The following is a 21870-nucleotide window of genomic DNA, read 5'->3' on the forward strand; positions in this document are numbered from 1 at the left end:
TGGCCAGTCGAGCGGCGTTAATGTTTTGGGAAATAACAAAACATCTACTGCCGATCTATAAATAATTGCGATTATCAACGGAAATTATGACGAATGGCCGTGACAATACGACTGTATGTACATAAATTAAATAATGGAGCGCATAATGCATTGCCGCATATTTAATTGTGTTAAGAGTAGCAGTTAATTAATATTAATTACAAATCGATCGGTATAAAAAGTGCAGATTTTTTGATGAGCATTTAATTACTGCGCAATAAAAATAAATTGAAAATGTTTTTTTTTGTTGTTTTCAAAAGTCATCTATTTAATAAAGTGTCAATGGAGGAAATAAAGAAGAGCATCTGTGGCCGCATGGATGTGTTTAGAGCCCATTTTAATTTTTTTTTTGTAGTCAGATTTTATTTATTATTGCATTTTTTCTCATGGCAGCTGATTAAAATAATTGCATGCCGAGCAAAATAAGGTGCACAAATTAATAATTAATATTCCCTATCTTCCGGTTTGCAAAACAAGAGAAGGGGCGCGCATGACATATGAAACTTACTTATTTTACTTTTATATGCCCAGTCGTGAAATAGGGTTAAAGTATTGAGGTCAAAAAATGTCAGCAATGGAAATAAAGTAGCTATTTATAAATTTATTATTTGTGTTCGCATAACAGCCGGTTCTACGACACCGAAATTGATCCGCATTTTATTCGGTCAAAGGCTTTTATATCGGCGACCTAATCCTTAACTCTTAATTCAGAGAAAAACCAACATCTATTTAACATCAACACAGCAGAGAGTAATTTTTACCAAAACTGGTTTTACCAGCTTTCTTGATATTTTCAGCATTACCTTCACGCAAGAAATAATAATTTAATCTTACAAAGAAGACCAAGACTTCAAACTCTGAAAATATGAAGGTTAACCAAATCCAGTTCGTATGTAAAAGAAATTAGGCTTCGACATCTTCATAAGAAAGTTTGAAACTATTTTTTCGAAATTATAAAACTGTATTAATGAATTAGTCTCACCAAGATCGTAAATAAATAAAAGGTTTAGGTACTAACACTAAAGTATGTTGCTGTGGGGCCATAATGTATCGTCAAATTACATTAAAGCGTTTTGACGATATTACAATCGTCGGTGGAATAAAAATCCAGGTCCGTTCCGATTTGCCATAATTTCACCAACTTAATATATGACAAAAAGCCAGCTAGCTGAGTATAGCCTTACTTTACTTACATATTCTTTCTAGTAACTTTATTTCTTTTATTAACATTCTAGCCGCATCACATTATTATATTTCATTTATTTCAATACATTTTATATATGATATATAAAGAAATTGAATTGCAGTGTGCCATGTCGTATACGTAATATATTTTGGTGCATTTCTTCACCCAACGCAGATACATCACAGCATTGATGTATTTATTCATTGCGCACACTCTTCACATTGAAACTCTTCGCTACACTTCAAACTTTTTTCATTAACAGTTAAGCGGCTTCAAAAGCTTCGAGAGTGCGCGCACATGCTCCTTCTCAGAGTTTCGCTGCTTTGGCTTTTTGTTTGCAATTTTCACTCTGTCAATGAAATAATTTAATTCAATGCATTTCGATGAATTCAATGCAAACGACGAACTTCTACGAGTGCCACGCCAAATTAATAATAATAATGCAACTCACTTTCAACGCGCGATGCTTGATATTAATTACAATATTGCTGATTGCATGCAACGCTGCTGCAAGTCCTTTGTGAGCGCCAGCAACCTTGGTGAATACCCTCGAATATGGTCTAGGGTATATGTGGGCCAAAATATACAATATAATGTTTAAGTTTTTGTATGGCAGTCTGTTTGGATGCGCCTATCTGTACTCTGTTAATTAATGTAGTAATTACTTGAAATGTTGCAGAGAACAGTGAGTGCAAGCGGTTGTGTTGCAGAGAACAAGAGATCTTGATTAATAAATAATATATAATTCTACTGGGTTCTATTATGTCCTCAACATCAATATTTTCCTTTCATATTTTCAGATCAGCAGCGCTGTAATTGAGAGCATCGTAACGTGGTGAAAAGAACACTCCAAATAAGCGAGCAGTGAATCCATACGTCATTTCAGCGTCAATAATGCATTTTTTCTAGCAAAGCTGGTAATATCACATTAGAGCCGAGTAACCTTAAAGTCAAAACGTCAAAATTAGTTAAAATAGAAAAATCTTCACAACACAACTCGCTACTCTAAGTGAGCGACTGTGCGCGTTACTGCCAATCGCGTCGACGCAACACGTAGTAGTCATTAGTGTGTGAAACTCGAGTAGCAGCCACAGGATATCAGACAGCAGACGAGACAGCTGAGAGCAATTGGAGGGCGTTTGGTGTGCCGCTGGTTGTTGTTCGACAATCGAATCACAGTCAGACAGCAGCGTAGCGCTTGCACGCGGAGTGGACGGTGTTGGCGTCTCTGCGTGCGTTATTCTTCGTCATATAGCGCTTAGTTCGCGAGCACGTGACACAGGCAAATACAGACACGAGCGGGTAGGATCTGGTGACCGTGACGGCTGGTAGGCGGAGTGACACATTTATTTTTTTAGTTTGATTGCAACGACATGGCCTGCGTAAATTGTGAGGTATGTGGTAATTTTATTTATATTATATTTTTTATGAATGTATACTGTATATGCATGATTTAATATTAAGTGCGAAATAATTCTTTAATTATTATTTCAGTGGTATATAAATATTTATTTTGAGTGTTTGATTTAATAAAGTTTATTAAATTTAATTTAGTTTTTTATTACAATTTATGAAATTAAATTTAATAAAATGTGTATGAGAAGATGTTGGCTTAAGGTGTCAATATCCAAACATCTAACCTCAATGTAGACTTAATATAACGTCAAAAGTCATCTAAAAATAAAAATTAAACTATTTTGCTATTACCTGTATTCTGTGCGCCAAGCATTAAAGAGTAGCAAATCGAACAAACAATACAATTTATTTGAAAAAAAAATGGCAACCGTGCAGTAACGAAACTTATGAGCATTCGCAATTAGGTTGCGCTTCCTCTCTTGCATAGAAAAATTCATGCTTACTGCGCCAAAAACGTTTTCGTAACCCTTTAGTGGCGATTAATTTTTTTTCAATTTAGTTTTTTTTTTTTTTGGTCAAGACTTAAGTCTTTAATATTATATATATAGTTTGAGCCATTCACAATGGTAAAACTGGTCTAAATGCAGAGGCATACGCATACACTCTCTTGGCGAATTCAACTCGTTAACTTTGTTGCTGCTTTAATATGTATTTTCGACAAGAGAGCAAAGTGCAGAGATAGAGACCAGAGATGTGTCGAATCGAACACAGCTATTATATAGATTAACTTTGATATTTCGTATATAAAAGAGTGTTTATAATTTTGTAATAAATATATTATATACACCAACATGTAGCAGACTGCTTTTTTTAAAGGCATAATTGCTATGCTAATCTAATCTTAAAATAAAAATAATAATAATAATAATTACAAACACTTTTACAAATATTTGTAGACAAAAATTTGACTTTGAATATTTTCTTTTTGTATATTCTTAATTATATTACCAATGAGTGTTTTTCGTGGTACATTTCAAGCGAACCTAACTTCGAAAATGTAGTTGAAATTTTAACTCATAAAATGACATGACAGCGAATATAAGGGGAAAATACTGCAAAAGTTTCAAAAAAAATACAAATATTTTTCGAGTTACATGCGATTTTCTACAATGCTAAAAAACTTTGAATAAAACCTAAAAAAAAAATATTATGGGAATGGGTCGGAAATTGACGACATGGCGTTGTTTAAAAAAAAATTTATTTTACCTAATATTTTAATAGTTTTTGAAATGTCAAACCTCCATTTTTGATCAGATCCAAAAAACAAGTAGATTACTAGATTTGGAGAGCTATATACAAAACATGCTAAAAATATTTGATAGTAATGATTTGTAATCACTCAAAAAAATTTAAAAGTTATTTATGTGAAAAACGCATGTGAGATAAATTGTGGAGGGGTATATTATTCGCTATATATCCAAATATAAAAAAGTCGATTTTTTTAAATTTGTCGCTCTTAAAAGTTATATTCCATGGATGTATCAACTGTCAAACTACCTCTCAAAGTAAGCAAATATTTTTGAAATTCACTACAAGTATTCTTATCGTTTAAAACTGAAAACGTTGACTAGATTACCAATGTCAATGATAATTAATATAGAAAAAGGTTTTACCAAGATGGTGGAAATTTTGAAATTATTGTTTTTTCGGTATAAAAATACCACCAAAAAGGCTTATTATTTTGCCAACTACAACTTTTTATGACGTGTGTTGGTGACAACACCGATATGTTGTTGTATGTTCGAAAAAATAGGCAATATTTCCGAAATTCTATTCAAACTCTAAACGCCAAAATTCGGTACATATTAATATCGTAGGTTCGGAGATTGAATGTTTGCCTTTGAAAAGGTAAAATTTCGTGAATATATCTTGCCAAATAAGAAAGTTCTCCATACAAGAACTTAATTTTTATCGGTCAGTTTGTATAGCAGCTATATGCTATAGTGGTCCAATATTAGAGCTTCTGACAAATGAGCAGCTTCTTGGAGAGAAAAGGACGTGTGCAAATTTTTAGACCGATATCTCGAAAACTGAGTCCACGTATATTTTTAAAGAGGCAGATGGACATTGCTAAATCGACTCAGCTCGTCATGCTGATCATTTCTATATAATATATAAATATAAATATACTTTTCCGGGGTTCCGACGAGAATAATTATAAACCGTTTGACGGAAAAATTTAAGAGTTTTTATATTATAAAACTTAGAAAGTGGAATAATTATATAATTTTATATAAAATGTTAAACACTTACTAATGAATATATCGTAAATAATTTTATACCAATAAATTTAACGCTGTAGAATTCAAAGAGAGTATGCAGGGCGACAGGCATTTCTAGATAAAACTTTTTATTCAAATTTGCGTCCTCACTTTTGATCAAACGGTGAACAATGTATAATTTGGTTGTACTCCAAGGCTTATCTCCGAGATGGGAATCACGCTTAAGCCGCTAAGGACAAATCCTTTCTAAAGAAAAAGAGAACTCTTCTAGTAAGATCTCGGGTATCGAAATCAAACTTCTTGAAACCATTTTAAATTTACATGAATGTTATATTTTTATCCACACTTGTTACTGAATGGATTAGGGTGTGAAATCCGATGTGTTTCAGACTTGAAACACTAAAAAGCTAGAGTCTATAGAGCATGTGTTGATCAAGGTATTAGTAACTCCCTCAAGAATCACTTGACTTACACATGCAAAGTGCTAAAATATTATCGGACGACATCATTACTCCTCCTGGATGCCAATTCCGATTGTGTACAAATTCAACATGTGGATGCATTTGTGTTTTTATTGTTTTGAGGTCACATGTACAAGTGTTCTGTATCCCAACATAAAAGACAATAACAACAACAAGAAAAACCCGAAAAGCGTAAACAAAATTCAAATGTACGTGCCGCTCGGAGTATTATCATTGCATATCATAACAATCAATAGAACCAAGTAACACAATGGGGACAGGATTGTTGATAAAAGAGGGGTAACATGCGGCAAATCTTGCTGATTGCACAACAACAGTGACAAAAACATTTTCAATGCTTACCAAGCAGACGCATGCCACAAGGGCTGTGCAACAGCAACATGCGGCGTGGTGGCAAGCAGCAGCAACAATTCAAAAAAACATTGTTAAAAGCAATCGAAAATACAAAATAACACACCAACAAATAAGAGCAAGAACAGGTTAAGCAATATTTACAAAAACATGTAACATGCAACAACGAGTGTTGCGGAAGCAGTGATATTGGTATTGGTAAACACTAGAACTGAACGATGATGCACATACCTTACACAGATCAAGCACATGAATGCTGAGGCGAACTTACATACTAGTTAATGACAGCTTTAGTTCAACAAATGTAGAAATGTAGATATTTAGCAGAGGTCTTCAATGTTTCTTTGAAATCTTTATTTTGCTAAATAAACAGGCAAAAACATTAACTTCGATGGCATCGAAGCTAGAATACTCTTCATAAATAAAGGAGTTTCAATACAAGAACTTCGTTTTGATTGCGCCATTTGTATGGCAGCTATGTGCTATAGTAGTCCGATATCAGCAATTCCAACAAAGGCAGCTTCTTGGCGAAAAATGGATATGTGCAAAATTTTACATCAATATCTGAACAACCGACAGACTAAGTTCCGTTTATACAGACGATGAGACTCACCGACTAAATCGACTCAGCTCGTTGCGCTGATCATGTATAATCCTACTTTATAGAGTCTCCGACGTTTCGTTCTGGTTGTTCAAACTTCGTAACAAATTAAATATATCCTGTTCAAGGTATAAAAATACAAGAAAAGCTTTTACTGCGTTGGTATGGAAGAACTTCCCTTACAAACTTACCCTCAAATTCCCACCAAGAAGTTTTACAGCGGACGAATATAGATTTCCAAAAATGTGTTTACTTGTTTTTATTAATATTAAGGCTTCTCCACATACTAATTACCAACCTAACCTCAAACAAAATTTTAAGACATACTCAAAAATACTTGTAGTTGATGACAAATTCATTCAAAATCCGATTTTTTTCCAATATCCACTAAAATCCAGAACATAAGCCCGATAGATTTCTTTAAACGTCAAACTCTCCGAAATAAAAGCTCTAAAACCAATAAAAATAATAAACAACATTTTTTGTACTAACTAGCTCTGAAGTTTTGTTTATAACCTCAATAAGAGCTCTGAAATTTTCTTTACATGTTTGTAATTATACGATAGAAAACTTTCTCAAAATATATACCTATAATATAATAAGCGATCTATATTGCTAGTTGCATTTCAAACAAACCTAACCTCAAAAGCTAAGCTAAAAATGCGTCAATGAACAGATAGTTTTGAAACCTTTCGGTAGTTGTTTACGGTATTTTATAATTATTATTTGCATTACAATATACATATATCATTTATAATTATAAAATCATATTTAACAACCTGAAATATAGTAATAAATCTAACCTCGAAAGAATAACCTTGTAATAAGCAGCTATAGAATTTTTACGTAATATTTCGAAATGAAAATACAACATATTTTCAACATTCCTTCTTCAGAAGTTTCAGCTAGTTCGATAGAGATAATCATTTGATTTCTTGCATCCTAAAGGTATGCTACATTTTTATACCCTGAACAGAAAATATTAAGTTTGCCACGAAGTTTGTAACACATAGAAGAAAACATCGGAGACCCTATAAAATATATACATAAATGGTCAGCATGATGAGCTGAGTTGTTTAAGCCATGTCCGTCTATCTGTTCATCCGTCCGTCCGTTTGTATATACGCGAATTAATCACTCAGTTTTTAAGCTATCGATCTAAAATTGTGTCCTCTTCTTTTCTTACTAAGAGGCTGCTCATTTGTCGGAACGACCGATATCGGACCACTATAGAATACAGCTGTCACACAAACTGAGCAATCGGAATTAAGTGCTTGTATGGAAAAATTTTTTATTAGACGTAATATCTTCACGAAATTGGGCATGAGTTGTTTCCTAAGGCAACAATGTAATTTCCGGGGAAATTGTTTCGATGGGATGACTATAGCGTATAGCTGTCATATTAACGAAACGATCGGAGTTATGTGCTTGCATAGAAAACTTTTTTATTTGACGAGGTACGAGAACAAGGACGAAATTTGGCATGTATTATTATTTAAGGTCATAGTGCAAACTCCGAAGAAATTGTGTAGATCGGATGACTATAGCACATAGCTGCCATATTAACTGAACAATCGAAGTATTTACTATTTGACGAGGTATCTTCAGGAAATTAGATCGGAATCAAGTTATTGTAAGAAACCTTTGTATCTGTGAAGGGTATTATAGCTTCGGCGCAACCGTGTGTATTGAAAAAAATCGGCAGAATTTGATTTTTGCACAGCTGGGAGCCGTCATCCTAAAGTTATGCTTTATACCAATTTTTGAAATTTCCATTGGTTCTGCGGCATTAAATTAAAGTTACTAATAGTAGTTACATTAGTAGTTTTATATATCGGAAAAATATGACAGTCTGATTTTTCTACAACTGGAAAGTGAAGAAATACCAATTTATGTTTTTGATGTCGGTAAGTACATAAATCATTCTTCAGATATTTTTTAGAATGCTGCCGAGTGGATCGTTCTGGGCCAGATACATTTTTTTTGAGACTGACCATTGAGACTGCAGAAAGACCAATCTATCGAAACTTTTGTGTATAAAAATATGAAAATCAGAATTTACGAATATATACTGTTTATATTATTTTTTCGACTTTGACATAATTTCTCTGCTTTTTTAATAAGTAGAAATAATTTTAAACAAAAACTACCTTGTTCGGTGTTACAAATATTGCAGTTAAATGTGTCTTTTGACTACTGCTATATGTACTATTTATAAAAATTCTCAATTTAGTAATCCATTGCTATATAAATAATATTTTATAAGACTTCATCATTCAAATACAAAATTATTATGCTTATGAAACTTTATTTTTTCGAATAATTCCCTACTGTGCCGCAGTGGCAATTGCAAAGAAAACAGCTTTTAGCTTGTGGGTTAGCATGCGTCAGCGCAGACAATGATTTTGTTGACGTTGACAACAGCATAGAAATTTATCACATGCAGATATAACTTTATATTTCAAGTGGGATATATATTTAGGGGCACATTTATGCGGCCAAGTGCTGATTGTCGTTTGTCAAGCGTTGTGTAGAAGCTCAATAGTGACGCGCAAATATATATATTTATATATATATAATATATATATATGTATATATCTTAAAAACATGTACACTGCGATGGCTTGTCTTCCACCGTTACTCGCTCTATTTATGAGCATGCAATAAAGACATATATAAGTACACTTCGGCGTAAGTGTATGTGTGTGTGCCACAGAAAACATTTTAAGTTGCATTGTGAACTATTGACAAATTTGTTGAGAACATCCTTAAACGTAATCGGGAAATTTCACTGTTTCGTATATGCAAACATCTCCTAGTGTTGGTAAAACACTTACTACGACAGCATGTAGCATACATGTAGGCGACTGAACAGCAGGGTATTTGTCAGTTGTTGTGCTGTGCTTGTTATTGAAAACCCAATTCATTTATTTACATTACACGAATATTTCAACAACCCGCTATTATGTATTAGCAAATATGTTTCTTAGTAAACAACAACAAGATGTTCTTACATTTGCGCACGTGTATTAGTAAGTGTGTGTGTGTGGAGTGTATGCAAATACAGCGTGCGACATGTTTGGCATTCGGGCAACAATGGCGAAATTTACTTTGTGACCATGTTCGAGCCCACAAAGTTCACATTGTGTTCACCATATGTTCGTGTTGTTGTTGTGGTGTAGCATAAGCTTCTTAAGCTTATGGCAGCTAGAGCTTGTAAGCTGCTGTGTTTTTCTCTTTGGCTATTGGCACAAACACTCGCTGCTCCTTCAGCTATTTATCGACATTCGGAATCTATTGAGTGCTTCGAGGCTAAAAGTCGCACATGTGTTCATTACACGACGCAACTTGTGCGTCGTTGTAACAAAAGTTGCCACATCGTAGGTGTTAATTGTGATTTCGTAAATTATGTGCGATATTTTTATTTGTAGTATATTCTACTTAATAAACCTAAGATTTCCTAAAGTAAGCTTAAGATATAGATACGAGTATTCATCAGTGTCTTCCAGTGATCTCAGCTAATGCAAACTTTTAAGCTTCTGAGCAAAACATTTGATTTTTCACTTTCTGATCAAATGAAGTTTAATTTAATTGGTGAATAAGAGCGCATAAGAAGGAGACGACTATAATTTTTACTTGCTTATATTATGTATTAAAATTTTTTTGTCCAGAAAAGTACGGAAAGCTCTCAAATATACGCAAAGAATTGAAGAGAAGTCACAAGGCTTTGTGCTCTCTATAGTGAGGATATAGCAAAAAGTGTCATAAAACATTCTACAAATAATATTCACATAAAAAATCAAACAAAAATGTTACAGAATCTACATAAACTCGACCAACAAGAGAACGGCAAGATATATTTATAGAAACTTTTGTGTTTTAAGCAAGCGCATATAACTCAAAGGCGTTTTTTATGATCATGCCCTTTTTTAAAGCAAATCAAGTGCACAGAGAATAAGAAATATATTTTTTTTTATAAGACCAGGTTTGCTCTAGCACTTTCAAATGTAACTACATTTTTTTAAGACGAATCAAACCTCGTATAAGGTACTCATGTTTAGACACTTTAAGATGACATGTTTTCTTATATCCTATACTATAATATGTATTTTGATAGACATCCCTTTAACTTTTAGTTTAAGTAAACTTTTTGAGACTAGATTGCTGCATATTCATATTTACATAGCTGAGTTGTTTTAACTATGTCCGTCTATTCGTCTATATATACGTGAACTAGTTCCTCAGTTTTTGAGATATCGATCAGACACATTGCCCACATTATTTCTTCTTAAGAAGATAATAATTTCTTGGAAACACCGATATCAGACCACTATAGCATATAGCTGTCATACAAACTGACCAAACAAAACCAAGTGCTTGTATGGAAAATTTTTTTTTTTCACAAGGTATCTTCACAAAATTAGGCATTTATTATTATGCAAAGCAATGGCACGATCTCTGAAGAAATTATTTAGAAAGAATCACTATAGCATATAGCTGCCATACAAACTGAGCGATCAATCCATCGGAATCAAGATCTTGTAAGGAATCTTTTGTATTTGTGAAGGGTATTATAGTTTCAGTGCAACCGGTATTATTTTTTTCTATTTTTAATCTTTTTATTTATTGATGAAAGCATACTTTCATCGCACCCTTGTATTTAGGTCACTCCAAAATTTTCTATAGCATTTCTAGAAAAAGTAAAAAAATATTAAATAAACGATTTGATGCAGAATAAATGATGTGTATTTAAATTATTTTATTTTAACAATCATTCATAAAAATTCAATGACAATTTCCCATGTAAACAATACGTAATATTGAGACACCAAGTGTGTGCTTTGTTCATATGTAGTGTGTTAAGCAGCACACATGCGCATTGGCTACATATATCTGCATATTTGTGTGTATATGTAAAAATAACAAATGTGCTTGATTAAATAAAAGTGCAAATGTTAACTAAAATACAATATATGCTTTCACAATCGTATTTGTTTGGCTGCGTATGTGTGCATTTCTGTGCAATATAAAGTGAAAAGCAAACGATAAATGATTGACTGTTCGTTCGACTGTTTAAATGAATAAACGAATGGTTGAATGGATGAAGAAACAATTCAGCTTTAATAAAAGCATAAATCAATCAGGGCTTTTAACTCAACGTAGAGTTGCCAAATGGTGCACAATGAGACTGATTATTTTGGGAACTAGTGTAGGAGTTATGTTTTACGGAAGAGTATAGTATGAATAGGTAGGTAGAGTAGCATAAGTGTATAGATTGTTAGATTTTAATCGATTTTTATGGAAATAATTTGCTTCATGATCACGAGGCATCAAAATTATTAACTTTCCTTCACGTAATTTTTTTGAAAACCTCACTAATCCAAAGGTCATTTATAAAGCTTTTCGACAAATAATAAAATTTTATTTCAAAAATAATATTTTCTATAATTTTCTATACTAGTTTGCAAAAAAATGCATTCCTCTACATCCATACACACGCACTCTATAACGTGCTTAGAACAATAAATCACCATACACGCATGTAATACCCACAAGCATATCTACACGCATATCTACACGCATCCACGCTTGCACACAGTTATGTAAAAAAGTGAAATGCCAAAATCCTTGTGCAAATCAGCATGCAAATCTCTAGCTATTGTTATCTAGAATATTATTCATACACAAATGCACTTGAATGCTGTTATGCAGCTATGTTTTAATTAACATTTAGCCCCTCGCCGCTATTTACTACAATTTAGTTTGAGCCAATCAAGTGGGATCAATGGCATCAATCAACGCGTATTTCCATAAGCTGCTTCATACACACTCTCACATATAAATAGAAAAGCAATAAAACGCCATACAACAAGACTTACACATTTCATTGCATACTTTTAGGCGCACAAACAAAATCATTCCATTATATGTCGAATTTCACAGCAATTATTTGTTAATTCATGTACAAATAATCTAAATTCTTTTGAAATGTCTTTAATTTCATTTTATTCTTTAATTATTTTCATTTAGAATTCTTACGTCGGCATTTTCTTCAACAATTTTCTAAATTGCCTTCTCAATTTGTTATTTGTTCTCTTTTCTTTTATTTTTGAATAGATAAATGAAATTACCTGCAATTAAGTAGACATTTTGAGTGCACACAAGTTTTTCTTTTGGCTTTCTAGTCCAAACAATTTCTCTCCGATTGGCCAAAACTGGCCACTTCTGGGCGATTGCTTACTTTAGACGATCCAATTTCTAAGAATAAAGACTCGAATTAAGAATTTTTGGTGAAGCAGCTGTCTTAATAATCATTCCGGGCCAATCAAATACACATGGAAAAACCTTTCTGACCCTTAATTGTGGTTTACTCGTAAGTCTATACTAAATCAGGTTCGTACTTCATACAAAAAAAAAAACTTTTCTTCGCAAAATTAAAAAAAAAATTTGCGAAATATGGACAAATTAAGAGCTTATAATAATATAAAATATATGGTACTCACTGGCACATAAACAAATCTAGTGCGATGGAGGGAGCGAGATAAAACGACCAGATATTTATGTAACAATAGTGAAACACCTTACTACTGGGTATCATCGTCCTTGATCTATGTGTCAGAATTTCCGAAAAAGATTAAGCGAGACTTTTTTGGTTGTCATCTCAAAACGGACTTTTAGCTCAAAGCTGGCCGAGGAGGATTTGATAACCATTAAAGCTAAAGTAACGGCAACAAGGCCTATTCTAATTGTCAGACCACTGCGTTATGGTAATGAGTACACAGACTAGCTCGTGAAGATCTTTTTGTGAAGTAATTTGATCGAATAACTGAAGATCCGTAGAAGAATTGAAACTGTGAAATTTTTTTATAATATATTATAAAAATCATCAGATTGCTCAACGATTACAAGATATTAGTATACGAACGCTAAAATATCTATAAGGTCTGTCTTCTAAAACGAAATATTCTTCCGAGTATACAGCACTGGCTAGACAGCGACTAGATTACGTTCTTTTGCATGTGCTATAGTAAATTCATAGATCGCCTACCTTGCTGCTAGTAGCTTTCATAAATTGAGCCGAAAGTCCTTGAAAATAAGTGATTTTTATTAGGTAAACTAGGTACTTTATACTACTGAGTTTTTTTTTGTCCATATGACCAAAACTATATAATATAATGGTAATAAAATTGAGCTGCTAACAAAAATTTTGATAGCCATCTCAGAAACCACTGATCCCCTCTCATGAACCAAATGAATCAAACACTCGAACCTGCTTTATGATAATGAGAACAAAACTCACACATTACATCATAGTCATAGACTTTCTTCAATTTTACCCAAAGCCGAGCTTATCTCTTTTACTCAACAAAAATTTTTAATCGCCAGTTTGGTACCTAAAATCTGGATACTTGTTAGAAAGCATAACAAAACACTGACATTCAAACTGCACTTAGCTGAAGACCAGTTCGGTTGAGTGCCTCATTTTTCTTTCACTATTTACATTTCCTTAACACACACATTCATAGAATACAATAACTTAAAACCAATGCTTGTAGCCATTTAATTTATATTCTATTTTCACAAAATTCTCAACACACAGTCTAAATTAAAAGCAATATATTTGAAAATGAGCCCACATTGCCTCAAGGCTTCCCACACTTCTGTATGTTACACACATGTGCGCTTCGGAAAACTAGTAATCCACAATTCCCAGATAAGTTTTGTCAAGTATTGTGTGTTTGGGAAATGCAGAAGATGTTTCCTGTCAACTCTTGAGCTCACTCTTTGACCAAAGCCGAAGAGGCCTTGTTTCGCTTGTACGGCAATTGGTTGAAATGTATGCCGTTAGCTTCTCGTCGCCAAAGCAATCATGATGAACTGATGGATTGAATATGTGTATATATTCAAACAAATGTTTAATTAGACAAAGAAAGGTTGTAAAAATGTACAGTATACCCACTAACGTCAGAAAAAAGTGGGAGCATAATTTAGCTAAAACCAACAGTGAAGTACTAATCCTTTATATGTTAAATGTAAAAGCCAAAACTGCTCAAGTTAGGTTAAAGGAACTTGTTTATATGTTTCTGAACTCCAAACCCTGTTTTACGTACTCGAATACGAAATAACATCAAAGGAAGAGTCATACATTTTTTTTTGGATAATTGACTAACTTTATTATATGTATAAACCGCTGTAAAAAAATTTTTTTAATTAAAGGTTTATCCACAAAACTTTTCTGATACTAATTTCGTTTAAGGTAAGCTATCTTTTTTCGATATATGGCAACTCTGTTTTAAAATATGTTAAACTAATAAATTAACCAAATGCTTCTGCGAAATCGTTTATAAACTCCTCAAATTTCCTACAAACTTTTTATACTCTCGCAACCTGTTGCTACAGAGTATAATAGTTTTGTTCACCTAACGGTTGTTTGTATCACCTAAAACTAATCGAGTTAGATATAGGGTTATATATATATAAATGATCAGGATGAAGAGACGAGTTGAAATCCGGGTGACTGTCTGTCCGTCCGTCCGTCCGTGCAAGCTCTAACTTGAGTAAAAATTGAGATATCTTTATGAAACTTGGTAGACATGTTTCATGGTACCGTGAGACGGTTGGTATTGCAGATGGGCGTAATCGGACCACTGCCACGCCCACAAAACGCCATTAGTCAAAAACAAATAAATTGCCATAACTAAGCTCCGAAATAAGATACAAGACTGTTATTTGGTACACAGGATCACATTACGGAGGGGCATCTGCAGTTAAAACTTTTTTTTAAAAAGTGGGCGTGGTCCCGCCTCTAATAGGTTTAATGTGCATATCTCCTAAACCGCTAATGCTATAATAACAAAATTCACTGGAAGCAAATGTTTTTAGCACTTCTATTGACGGTGTGAAAATAGTTGAAAGCGCGATAAATCAAGCACTAAACACGCCAGAGACATTAAATCTTATCTCTGAGATGGTATAAATTGGCTTTATAGGAACCGCGTTCAAAATTAGTCAGTGGGCGTGGCACAGCCCACTTTTAGGTGAAAACCCATATCTTGAGATCTGCTCAACCGATTTCAACCAAATTCGGTGCATATCGTTCTTTTCATGTTTCTATGTCATAGTGCGAAAATGGGCGAAATCGGACTACAATCACGCTTACTTCCCATGTAATACCATTTTCAATGCCATCTGATTCTTTCACTTTCCACTATGCAAATCAGGTAACAATGACTATATCGGGATAAAACTTTGCGTGAATAATGCAATTAAAGTATGCCACCCTGCGGCCAAAAATTGTCTAAATCGAACCAAAACTGTTCAAACCCCTAAGTACTAAATATGTGGACCCCAGTGCCTATAGTTGACCTTCTACCGAAAATATCAGTCAATCCACAAAGAAATCTCAAACGAGTATACCATTTGACTTTGCGAGAGTATAAAATGTTCGGTTACATCCGAACTTAGCCCTTCCTTACTTGTTTATATTTTACTTTTTCGAAATTGGCAACTCTATTCAAAAACACGTATATATTCATACTTCACTCTGTTATCAAAAATGTTCATATAAGAGTTAATCGAAAAATTTCCTCAAACATTTAATATTTCGTATATGCTGATCTATATTTTTTTGAAAAATTGCAACTCTGTTCTATAATATATTAAAATATCCGACTTTCCCACAAAACCTTTTTCCAAATCCTCCTGTTTGGCTCAAATTTTATATTATATTTAGTTTTATAGTTTTTGAAAGGTGGCCACACTATACTAAAACGTATTTAAAAAGATTACAGGGTTTCTTAAACTTCCTAAAATTCCAAATCATTTTAGTTCGTTAATTTTCATTTTTATCAATAAATGGCAACTCTGTTCTATAATGTATTGAAATGTTAGCCTTGGCTAAGGTTTTTCGAAAACCATTTTCAAAAATTTTCTGATTACTTCTGCTACCTAAATTTGCGGGGGAAAAATCATATGGTTTTTAAACTCCTTAAATTTTACACAAATTTTAATATTTTAATTTTTTTGATAGATGGTAACTCTATTCAAGAACTTATTTGAATTAAATACTTTCCGGAAGGCCTTAAATATGATTTATTTATAATTTCTCATAATTCTGCTCTACTGTGCAACACTCACACACACACTTGCTGCTTCATACATGTATGTAAATAGCTGTTTAGCTGCTTGGTAGACTGGCTGGGGAAAGGATGAACTCACGACAGAGGATACAACTTAACCTCAACAACACAATTTGCGCAAATATTTGCTTTGTGACTTTTTACACAACTCGAAAACTTGCAACTTGCAATGACTCAACTCCATTTGCCACTTTTCCACTTTACGGCTTCGACGCCAACCAGCTAGCCCACCAAGCAACCACCAGCGATCACCAGCCAGCAGCGACGTGGCAGCGGCATCCAGCGGCTAGTCAACTCAGTCAGCGCGTCCATGTGTGTTTATCTATGAATAATGTTGTATGTATGCGCGTGTGTATTTGTGAAAAGCATATTTGCAAAAGCATTTGTGTCACTAAAAGCTTACGCTGCTCGCATCAATGAATGCGTTTGGGTGTTTGCGCCCTTGCGCTTGTGACAAAGTTGACGCTTTGCATGCAGAAATTGTATTCATCATGCTTTGCGGAAGAACGCAATGAATACAAACAGACAAACAGTGCAAACAAACCTGTCAGTTAAGAGATGCCTGAGCAAATGTTGTCTATGCGCCTGATTGTATGCTATGCCATGTGGATATATGCAACGATGCTGTGGTGTTGGTGTGTGTGCGCCTGCATATGTTAATGTAGTGTGTGACAGGGAAAAAGTAAAATGGAAACTGAATGAAGCAACATTGACATAGAAGCAGCCTCGGCGATGCCTCAACTGCCATAAATGACGGCGCTGTCCCGATGGCTTGTCACACGTGGGCGCATGCGGCGCGCGGTAGTTTAGTGAATGAGTGACACTCAAACGCCTTGCCGCGCGTTGCCGTACCGTAAGTAACTGTGACGCGGCTAATATCTGCAATTGTGGCGACCTCAACCGTCAGAGGTTAAGGACCGCGCGCGCGCTTTTCATGTGTATTGCCCTTAAGTGCGCGCAAGGTGAGTGAGTATATGTGCGCGCGCTTAAATATGTTAATATTCGTGCGCTTACGTGGCTATACTTGACTCGTTGGCAAATTTGCTCTGCGCATAGACAAAAAACTCATGCAGCAGCAGCGGCCGCGAACGCGCACACTAAAGGCTCTAAAGGCAGCGCAAAAGCAAAAAAAGTCAGTAAGCCAGCAAAATTACAAGCGTGTTAAGCAATTGAAAGTAGGTGTAAGCGCAGTTGCCAAGCGTTTACGACGTGGGCGTGTATGTAGCGCGTTGGGGCAGGCAAGACTCGTTTATCCTTGGCGCCTGCGGCAAAGGTTGCATTCAATTCACTTAATAGCGTTGCAGCGGAACATAAGCGCTGGGGCGCTTGGCGTGCGCTGTGTGTGTGCTGAATAGTGAAGGCTCTTACCTTTTAAATGTGTTAAAGGCCTTAGCTGTTTGCAAGTATGTGCGTATGCTTGTGTTTATTTTGAAATCTCTGCAGTCCTGCCACGACAGCTGTGTGTGTGTGTGAGCGCGCGCTGAGTTACGCAATGCCACAGCTGTCGCATTGAAATTAGAGGCGAATGAACGCTTGATTTAGCATTTATTTTCAGCTTTCAACAGCAAATCGTATGCAAATCGCTGAAATCTCTTTTGTATGTCGAACGAATCAGTAATCAGCTTGTTTCCGGGTAAGTGCAAAAATGTTTACCTTTGCCTGTATGTATGTGTATGTGAGTTACATGTGTACTTAACTGCTTGCATTTTGTCAGACAAAGAGTTTTCAATTAACTTTTTAAATATCATACTAAGTGAGTCTTAATTTGTAAGCGCCAAGGTGGGGTAATTGCGGATATTTATAAGTGTTTATATGTATATACGTAATATGGAGAATGAAAGGAATATTAATAAAGCGACGTTGAAATGTATATTTTACAAGTGAATCTAATGCAATAAAAAAAAAATGGTAAAAGAGTATAGAGTAAATACTGGGGAAATACTAAGTAGATTGTTGAATTATGTCTAATTAAAAAGTACTTTCTGCATACATCTTCTGTTGAAAAACATGCTTAATTGGTTAAAATATTCACAATTGTAATACATATACCTATCTGTACTACTAACTTATACTACTAATTTTATAGTATATATAAACCGACGACAAAAATTTTGTTACTAGCAAAAGTGTAAATGGTCATTGCTTGACCAACGCCACAAATATTGATAAAATACCATTACACTATAAGGTGAAATTGACTTTCTTTCTGGGTATTGGACCGAATTAATTTATTTTGAGAGATTGAGTCAAAAAAGAAATAATGTTAACTTCGGTTGCACTGCAGCCATAATATCCTCCACAAAAAAAAAAGCTACCATGCAAAGACATGATTTTTATCGGTTAGTTTATATGGCAGCTTTATGCTATAGTAATTCGATTTGAATAATTTATTCGAAGATTGTACCGTTGCCTTGAACAATAATTCATGCAATATTTTTTTGTCAGATTTACCGAGATCGGATTACTATAGCATATAGCTTCTGTAAAACTGATCGCTTAAAATTAAGTCGTTGTGTGGAAAAAGTTACACTTTCCCTAGTTGTACGCGTTCTAATAGGTCACTGTCCTATCGGTGTACCCGCTTACCTTACAATTAAAGGTCAGTTATGTTGAAATGTACCTTTAGTATCCTTTGACCCTTTAACACTCAAAATATTCATGATGGATTACATCCCGGTAGTGAAATCCGCTAAAAAATGGTGCCACAAAAGAGATTTAAAATAAAACAAGTAATGAAGAGCTAAGTTGGGGTGTAACCGAACTTTTTTTACTCTCTTACGGTAAACTGATATATTAAATTTTCGTACATATTTTAATTAAAAGTAGGTATTTCATTAAGATATCTTACATATTGACCAATAGATGCATTAGAAAGGCACCCGGAAGTTCGAAAATATTTATATTAGGTACATGGGGGCTAAGCGAGGTGCAAAAAAATGGGTAAAATCGGGTCAATGATTTTACCCATTTTTTTGCACAAGAGCATGCTGTCATTATAAAACAAAAATATTCTCTCCGAATTTTAACACTAGCACTTTCAGATTGACCAATATGTTTGGCTGGATGATGATTTAATTTGTGCACGAACTGAATTTTGTAAGCACGCAAACCAGGATTCTTCCACAAAATCTTCCAGAAAGTGGATGGGCGCAGCTCCGATTATTCCGCGCGATGGCGGTTGGACTCATTCGGGTCTTCGTCGATTTTCTGCTCCACAACGTCTCTGATAATGCGCATTATCCACTATAGTAAACGTGGTGTGAAAGCGATATATGGTTTCACGAATTACCAACTCTGCTGGGCGATTATGATTATTAGTTAGAGAACGAAAACAATACTCCATTTTTTAATGTGACACCTTTATTTCGATATATTCTGTTAATGAATTTTTAGAAACATTCACCAATTTCTGAAATATTCTCAGAGTCTTGACATTACCGTTCAGAGACTAAGCACTAATCAAGAAATTGTGCATACTTTTATAAGGACACGCGTTTGGGCCTTACAAGAAAATATACCATACATAAAATGTTGGTTTTAACAGCACAACAGTAATGTCTCGAAAAATGGATAGTGGCAAACACAGCAATAACCAACAAAACAATCCCCGTTCGTGTTAATACAAGTATTCGACTTTAGTGAACATATTCTCATCTCATGACTTCATTCGGCACAACATATGCACCTTCCTCGGAGTGAATATTCCATATTTGTTAAAAGCTAAATTTATAGGAAGACAATTTTGTAGAATAGAATTTATTAGTGAGAGCTTTTAGGTTAATTGCGCAAAACCAATTGCTATTAGTAGACATCCCAAAATGACTATTAGTATTTTTTATTGACCATTTAAATCTTCGGGAAATATTTACACATCACCTTAATACAAGAAAACCCTAAGAGTCACTTTGGTTAAAAGTCAGACTTTGAATATTTATACCCTAAACAAGGTATATTAAATTTGCCAAAAAGTTTGTAACACCCGTTTTTTCTTGTGTTTATAAACGTTTAGTTTTTGGAAATCATCAACCGGAATAAATTTGGTCGATGCACTGAGGATGCTCTTGGGAGCTTCTGTCGTATTTTTATGCATATACATTAGGGTGGAGCGAAAATATTTTTTTTTTTTTTGGTTAGTCTGAGGGTAAAATCTGTAGATTATACAAAAAAAAAATTTGTTTACCTTATAGAGGCGGTCCAGTCCTCTTTCTGACCAATTAAAAGTTATCAACTAAAAACAATTGTATGTGGTCATTATTGGAGTTTTAAGAAAAAGTGTAACACGACAACATGCTTTCCTTATGCGTTAAAATAAATTTTGAGTCAAAACCGTCAAATTCGGTAATTTTTATATAAATGTAAACAGTTTAAAGCAAAAATAATTTTTCCTTGTCCAAAAAAAATATAACTCGAACGTTACTTTAAAACTGAGTGGGCCGCTTCTAGATGTTAAAAAAAAAATTTTTTTGTTTGTCCAAATTTTTATAATTTACAGATTACATAAAAATTTCGTTTTCATATTTACTTCGAACACACTCGTTACCATTTTATACAGGGCGTATGATGAACTTTACTATCTACCACTCTTTATTGTTTTTTTGTCTATCCACGCTGATTTAAAAATGTGATTAACAACTTAAGTATTTATAACACAGTTTAACGGAATATTTTAATGCACACGTCGTTGAATATTTTAACATGTTGCCAAAAACATTAAAATACTTAAAAAATAACTCATACACCATGTAGCATCGCAAAGTGTAAATTGAAACGAAAGGTGCCGTTGCAATAACAATGAGGTCGTTGCCACAAACCAATAATTTTTAAGTTAAATGTGGCATAAACGTGTTTTGAAGACCACACCGAACCGACAGTCATTTAACACACACACACACATGTATATGGAAAGATACATATGTGAGCGCACATGGCTGGCGCTCAACGTCCGGTGGGAGTGATTGAGTGCTTTTCGCCACAAGTATTCATGTTCGCATATATTGGTACGCTCGTATGTATGTGTGTATGTGTGTGCATATTTGCGTCAGCCAGTGTGCCCTGGTTTATTTTGTGCGTTACATTTCTTTTTTGCGTGATTTTTATGCTAGCACTCGCAAATTTAGCGCCAAAACGGGCGAGTGAATGCTTTGCATTTTTGTGATTTCTAGCGAATGCAAAACGAGCTGAAAAAATTATAAGAAAAAAATGCGAAAAATATCAAAATATACAGTTTATATTATATGACCGTTGGATATATACAGTTAGCGTGAACCCTTTCATGGGTGAAATGGGTTTGAATTCAGAAATGATATGAAAACCAAACGGAGTGCTTCTAACATAAATTACAAGCCTGAAACACAGACACGCGCACACGCATTTATATATTGGCTGGGATAAATTTGTGAATCGTACACATGCCAATCGTTCGTTAAACACACAC

The 21870-nt window shown here is 34.2% G+C and overlaps 1 protein-coding gene across 1 annotated transcript in view; it reads left to right on the plus strand.

The window, feature by feature from the left end:
- The window catches only part of Glut1 (Glucose transporter 1), a 258641-nt gene that overhangs the window by 170027 nt on the left and 66744 nt on the right, over positions 1 to 21870 (plus strand). The window contains exon 3 of the mRNA XM_036359051.2: positions 2026 to 2619. The gene's annotated coding sequence lies outside the window, so the exon portion shown is untranslated. The remainder of the gene's footprint in view (positions 1 to 2025; positions 2620 to 21870) is intronic.

Source organism: Bactrocera oleae, chromosome 6 (assembly GCF_042242935.1).
Source record: "Bactrocera oleae isolate idBacOlea1 chromosome 6, idBacOlea1, whole genome shotgun sequence".
Classification (NCBI taxonomy): domain Eukaryota; kingdom Metazoa; phylum Arthropoda; class Insecta; order Diptera; family Tephritidae; genus Bactrocera; species Bactrocera oleae.